We start from the raw sequence: 7,612 nt of genomic DNA on the forward strand, positions 1-7,612 counted from the left end.
AAGAGTTAAAATAGAAAGTAATTTAAATATTAACTAGAACTATAACAGTCAGACTATAACAGCACTGGTGTGGAGGGCTAAATGGAGATGGAAGTGAGGTGGGCATGTCAGTGAGGGTCATGTGACACGTGAGGATGACGCTGGACTCTAGTGACTGACTTGGAAAAGCTGGCCAGGCTCTGCACCACCTTGGCGATGAGCGTGAGGGTTCGAGAGGTGCGTTCAGACGGATACTCCTGCGTCAGACTGAACAGAGACGGGGACATGATGGCGGGACACAGGAAGCGCAGGAAGAGAGACGAGCTGATGAGACGGTCAGCGATGTCCTCCCGGCCGCGCTCAGCGCAGCGCACACGCCACGAAGCAAACACCTCCTTCAGCTCGCGAGGAAACACGCTGCAGAGAGAGAACACATCCCATCATGCACGGCCATCCCTGCTGAACTGAAGTGAGTCTTTCAGCTCCCCCTGCTGGACAAGAGCAGCTCAAACCGGCTGATGACGCAAGCCGGTTTACATGTCAATATGGTTTTTAGTCTTTTACTATCTGGTTCAAGCTGGTCTAGACGGTGTGTTAACCAGTGTGGCCGAGGCTGACCTGGTAGATCAGTTACAATGAAACCAGATTGTTTCAGAAATGGAGCAAGTTATTGCATCCTGATGAAAGATTATGACGACAAACGTGCTTTTCTTCAGAGTAACAGAACAGCTGATGAATCATTCACAGGAACATGAATTAAGAATTTAAATAAATAAAAACGGTAAAAATAAACACTAATATTTAATTAAATCATAAAAAAACAACAATTCTAAAATAAAAATAATTAAAATGCTACTAATTAAATCAATTAAATAATTGTTAATTAAATAATTAAAACAATGTAAAACAGTAAATAATTACTAAATAGCTTCAAAATAAAAACAACTATTAAAAAAACTCTTACTAATTAAATAAATCATTAAAATGTACAATTGAAATAAATATAAAAAAACTAAAATAACACACTTAATAAAAATGAATTAAATCATAAAAATTAAAAAATAATTTCAAAATAAAACGATAAAAAAACAAATTTTTTAAAATTAAGTACATCATAAAAATGTAAAATTGAAATAAATAATTTTAAAATAAATGCAACCAAAATAAAACATTTTGTAATAATTAATTAGATAATTAAAATGCCAAATTTAAATAACTTTAAATAAAAGCAAATCAAAATAAAACTACATCATAAAAATTTTAAATTGAAATAATTTTTTGAAGTTAATACAATCAAAATAAAACACTTACTAATAATTAATTAAATAATAAAACGCAAAATTTAAATAAATAATTTTAAAATAAAAACAATTAAAATATTAACAATTAAATCATAACAATGTAAAAAATTACTAAATAACTTGAAAATAAAAACTTGAATTAACTACATCATAAAAATGTACAATTGAAATAAATATTAGAAAACAATTAAACACACCTAATAATAATAATCAATTAAATCATAAAAATGTAAAAACATACATAAAAAATTTATATTAAGTACATCATAAAAATTTAAAATTGAAATAAATCATTTTAAAATAAATGTAAACAAAATAAAATGAAATAACTTAATAATTAAACAATAAAAATGCACAATTTAAATAATGATATTAACAAAAACAAATCAAAATGAAACACTTACTATAAAAAGATTAAATAATGTATGTGTTTAGCGTCATGTCATGTGACCATTAACTGACACCAGAGATCCGTGAACAAGGGAGTGTGTGCTAGAAGACAGGAACTGACCAGTGTGAGTTGATGATCTTGCAGAGCGCTAGTTCACAGCACATGCGCAGGTTAGCCTGATGATCCGACAGCACCGACGGAGGCGTTCGCATCGGATCCACCTCACAGTTCTCCTCCGACTCGTACAGCGCACGGATGAACTCTCCTGCAGAGCATCACCATCATCATCATCATCATCCTCACACACATATACACTCACACACACACACACTCCCTCTCACACACATATACACTCACACACACGATGCTCGCGGTCGATGAAGCGATCCACCTCACTCATGGCCATATCAGACAGGAAGTCCTGAAACACATTTACATTTAGACATTTTGCAGACACTTTTATCCAAAGCGACTTACAATTGGGGGATACATTAAGCGATTCTTCTTAAAGAGGCAAACAGTCACAGGAAGTAGGTCTGAGTACCACCTTCTAAGTCATGATACAATAAGTATAACTGTACCACAGTACAATATAGGTAATGGCATATGTTTCATGTTTACATTGGGCACTCCCCACCAGGTACAATATTCTGATTGTTTGCATCTTGTTTTTAAGCCCATAAATAGTAATGTACTCATTCTAATAAATTTATATTGTAATGTACTCATTCTAATATATTAAAAAAATCATCTTTACATTGCTGGTAGGTTATCATTGCACAAATTAACACACTCTCTACGTTTAAAAAATATAAATAAAAATTAGAAGAGTTCTAAACGAATGCGCTGTCTTCTGTATCTAACACACACACACGCTAACGGCAAGCTTAGCAGTGTTTTCAGAAAGCAAGCGCGTTACAATATTGCGTTACTCCATAAAAAAAGTAACTAATTACGTTACTTAGTAACTTTTTATGGAAAGTAATGTGTTACGTTACTTTTGCGTTACTTTTTAAATCTGGACAGGGCTTGTTTGTTTTTAAAATAAATAAGTTCTGTTTTTGGCAAATATAAAAGTCTTTTCACACCAAAAGTGAAATGAATAAGCCTCAGGCTGAAGGAAATGTAAATTTACGTCCGTACATTAGAATGCAGAAGAAGAAATTTCAACACACTTCAGCAATAAGATTAAACCTTGCTGTAGCTTATATATGCTCTATTCATTCTTTTTTAGAAACCTCGCACTTTTCTACTCAATTTTAAACGTTGTTCTTGTATTCAAATTAAGCGCGGTCCACTGCTGCACACGTGCCACAATATCAATACAGGGCCAGCTGTAATCTCAAATCTCTGTGACGATACATTGTCGTATCGAACACAGCACTAACAGGAAGTGCTCGCAATACCAAGTTTCAGGCATTGTCTAAATCAGTACAAGCTAGAAAGCGTTAAAGAGAAAAATTTTTAAATTTAAAATCGCACGAATATGAAGGTGGTTTTGCGCAGCTCGTCAGTGAACAACGGCTCTGTGTAGTTAATGCTGCTCAATGTGAAAGCACGCAGGTGATGGAGATTTACCGCTGATTACAGAACCGGCTTTCTGACAAGATGCGCGTTAAATATCGCATGCGATTTATCGTGCAGCCCTAGTTTTTATTAATACTTAGAATTTTTTTTATTTGTAAAAAGGTTTTTAATGTTTGTATTTTAATTAGGTCTGTATAGTTTTTATTATTTAGTTTCAGTTATTTTTTAGTACACCACGTTAAACTACATGAAAATTAGAACTGCTGGCAACTAGCTGAAATATAACAAGTTTATGTTTTTAAATATTTTATTTTATTTGAAGTAACAAAAAAGTTTTTTTTAATGGTTTTAGTTTTACTCTAATAACCCTGTTTCCTAAACATTTTCAACTTCAAACTTCCATACTTTTCCAGATTTTTTCTGCCGTTTTTTAAAAATATTTAACATCTGATAAACGCAGCATTTCATTAACACTCAGATTTATGCATCATCTGGAAGTTGAATAAATAAGCTCTCCATTGATGTATGGTTTGTTAGGATAGGACAATATTTGGCTGAGATACAACTATTTGAAAATCTGGAATCTGAGGGTGCAAAAAAATCTAAATATTGAGAAAATCATCTTTAAAGTTGTTCAAATGAAGTTCTTAGCAATGCATATTACTAATCAAAAATTAAGTTTTGATATATTTACGGTAGGACATTTACAAAACATCTTCATGGAACATGATCTTTACTTAATATCCTAATGATTTTTGGCATAAAAGAAAAATGGATAATTTTGACCCATACAATGTATTGTTGGCTATTGCTACAAATATACCCCAGCGACTTAACACTGCTTTTGTGCTGCAGGCTCACATATAGACTTTAAAAAAACAATAATTAATAAAAATGACAAAAATGCACAACAAAATTACTACAATTTAAATGAAAACAGAAAAATTTTTAACCTAATTCAAAATATTAATAAAAACCGTAATAGTAAATCAATTAGTGCTCAACCGATATATCGGCCGCTATTTGGCATTTTTGTTTGAACAATATGATGGAAGCGGGACTTTTATTTTGATGGCGCTGAGATCTTACAAACTTACCGAGTGCACTATTAGTTTACTTCCTATTATTCGCATTTTTAACAAAGTCTATAAAATACTATACCATATTTTTAAAGTAAATTTTCATAGTATACAATTTAGTAAATATTACGTAAAATAAATCTAAATAGAATTTCTAGCAACTGCTCTGCATGTGTTTTTCCTGTCTGTTTATATGGGCTCTGTTAGATATGGCTGGTGTGAATGCTCTATGACAGCGCTGGCGTGTGAGTGCGGCTGACCTTGGCTTTGCCGGTGCTCTGCAGGATATGCACCAGCGCACAGGCCACCTCCTCCTTGCTCTTGGCGCTCAGCAGCGGCTCCAGGACGCCACACAGAGTCCGGTAGTTGTTGGTCACGTACTCGGCGAACTCTTTGTACAGCTCCATGGGAAGGATGCTCATGGTCTGGTAGCGGCACTTGAGGCGCAGCGAGGCGTTGATGATCTTCCCGCTGCCCACGCCGCCACCCTTCGCCAGAACGCTGGGCTGGATGACCGGATACCACTGCTCCACGAAATGACGGCCCGTTATACTGGGGATCGGGATAGTGACCAGCCCCAGATACGTGCTCTTCTCCTGCGTCACACACACACACATCTGAACATACAGACTCCAGAAGGTCACAACTGAGGTCCAACTTTAACCTCGAATTAGCAGCCATCAAACTGTATTTTGCATTTTTTTTTTTTAAAGACACACTGTATATTTGGAGGCTTATTTAGCCATCTTTTTTTTGCATATTCAATTTTCTAGCCATATTCATGGCAAACTCTCTAAAACGGCATCTGTTACCAGTGGCGGCTGGTCAATAGGGGGCGCTGCCCACCTCAAGTTAGCCAGGGAAGAAGCCTACTTCAAAATGTTAAAAATAAGTTAAATATATATTGCAAAATAATCCCGAAATTGCATTATTTAGTCAAACAATAAAAGGCATGACTTGCATCGCGTCCAGCTAGCCAACTCCATCCAAGCTCCATGATCCCTACTTTCATTTATTTATTTATTCCTTAATTTAAATGTCTTGTGCGGGGCGCCGGACAAATGGGTGTCTATTAAGTCTTAAGTAAAATTAACTTTTGAAATAGGGATGGGCATTCCAAGCAAAACTAATATTCGAAAATCGCACCCCTCCCCCGCATGCACGCACAAACACCCATAAACAGAGAGAGAGGGAGAGAGAGACGGGATTCACGCTTTTAATCTGTATGATAAACTGTTAAATTCAGAACATAGGCTACCTTAACTCAAGCCATATAATGTCTGTAACGTGCTGAAACATATTAACATAATAAACACAACCGAAAGACGGCACTTATTAACATAACAGTCCGTCGATTAGCATAAATCAACTGCTCATAAAGCTAGTACATTTCCATTTAAAAAAATGGAACCCCTAAAGGGAATAGATACGAGACGGGAGGAAAAATATACTTTAATATCTTCTGTCGCAATTATATCGTTGGGTAATTATACTGTATATAAACTGCGGGCGCTAAACATGTCCCTTTAGTGGCTCCGTAGAATGCGTTATTTGTTTTCCGCACCTTTCTGAATACGGATTCAGCTACACCTCTATCCCAGTCTGGGGTGTTTGTGGTCCATACAGAGCTCTTATTTGACATAGTCCCAAGTTACTGTAACCGTTATATGCCACGCAAGTATACAGTGTGCGCATGAGACAATGTGTTCTTCTGTTGTCTTTGACAGCTTTTAGGTGCGTTATTGGCAGCGCCACGCTCTACTTACATGCGTGTCACCACCGCATCAGCACCGAAACATGGGGAAATTTTTTAAGACAATAATCGCACAACCTATTCGATATTCTATAATTAAAAATCGTGACCCATCCCTATTTTGAATGAACGCTGAGCTCTAATTGGCTTGTTTCAGATTGTCCTAGCACTGCGCCCCAGACCCTCCTACTTCTGATTTTAGCGAATCAGTATTGTTTTTATATATTTTGGCCTCATGTGATTGGATATCTCTTCTGAGACGAACGTAAATTTGATTTTATCTTCACAAAAAATCCTTTCACAAGACATTTAAATGAAGAAAAAAATAAATAAATGAAAATAGGGATCATGGAGCTTGGACGGAGTTGGCTAGCTGGATGCGATGCAAGTCATGCCTTTTATTGTTTTCCCTGTTTGTTAAAGTCCTGTTACTGAAGCATTGTGGACAGCGACACAGAAGGAAACCGAAACACTGCAGTTTAACTTGAGGCGATCATCGGGGTCCAAGCACAATGGCTTGTGTGGATGATATAGTTATCTCTTTTCAAGTAAAATATGAGTCTTTATGGAAGTATTGGTATATGCACAATATCAAAATAGATAAATTGGACATACATTCAGTCATGTCTGACAACTTGACAAATATGTTGTCAATACCATTAAAATTAAGATAAAAAATAATGGTCTATAAGTATTTAGGGGATTACAGTTTTTGCATACTTATTATATTGGGCTTTATTAAACTTGATGAAAAAAATGAATTTATATGCAATTTTTTACTACAAGTCAATTTAATGAACCATTTTCTCAGTCTTTAAACTGAGATCTTGAAGGATTTGATATACTGTGGCTCCCTCGTGTGGACAACATTAGTATTATGGCTTTCATCTCTGAATCACATTAATATAAATGGCTGATATTTTTTGAATGATTACACGTTTAATGATTACTTTACTAACAATACACCCACATTAAACTCACTGATTCGTGGGATCTTATTTCATGCTTTAACTGTTGAATTTTCAACTTCCATTTTTTAGCTAAGCAATAATGATACATTATTATGTCACTTTTTAAATGGTTAACAATTGCATTCAGTCCCGCTGCCTGCATTAACAGTGTGATTCAGTTTGTTTGCCCCCCCCCAAATCTTTTTTAGCACCAGCCGCCACTGTCTGTTACAAAAACTTAAATATGAAATGTTTTGTGGTTTCATGCAGTGTTGCTTTATTATCAGAGATACTATTATAGTTTTTGTTAATATTCTGAATTAGATTTTATTTTTATATTTTCTGCTTTCATTTTAATTTTAAAGTAATTTTGTTTTGTTTTAGTTTTGTCTATAGTTTTTTTTATTAATTTTGTTTATTTCAGTTTTAGTTGTTTTAGAACATCAAGTTAAACTAAATGAAAATGAGAACTATCTGAAATAAATTTCAGATTTAATTAACAAATAAAAGTACAATTATTTAAAAAAATAAAATCTTAAAATGTCACCCTTTTTACATTCAAAAACGATTAATTAGTTAAAGTTATGCATTTATTTAATTACCACCGTTTTTGCACAGAATAAAAAAAAAAA

General features: G+C 34.6%; 1 pseudogene; it reads right to left on the reverse strand.

Moving 5' to 3' along the window:
* LOC107744215 (ras/Rap GTPase-activating protein SynGAP-like) overlaps positions 1-7,612 on the reverse strand; it is a 35,471-nt pseudogene that overhangs the window by 21,583 nt on the left and 6,276 nt on the right.

This window comes from Sinocyclocheilus rhinocerous, unplaced genomic scaffold, assembly GCF_001515625.1.
Source record: "Sinocyclocheilus rhinocerous isolate Xijiao unplaced genomic scaffold, SAMN03320098_v1.1 scaffold618, whole genome shotgun sequence".
NCBI classification, from domain to species: Eukaryota; Metazoa; Chordata; class Actinopteri; order Cypriniformes; family Cyprinidae; genus Sinocyclocheilus; species Sinocyclocheilus rhinocerous.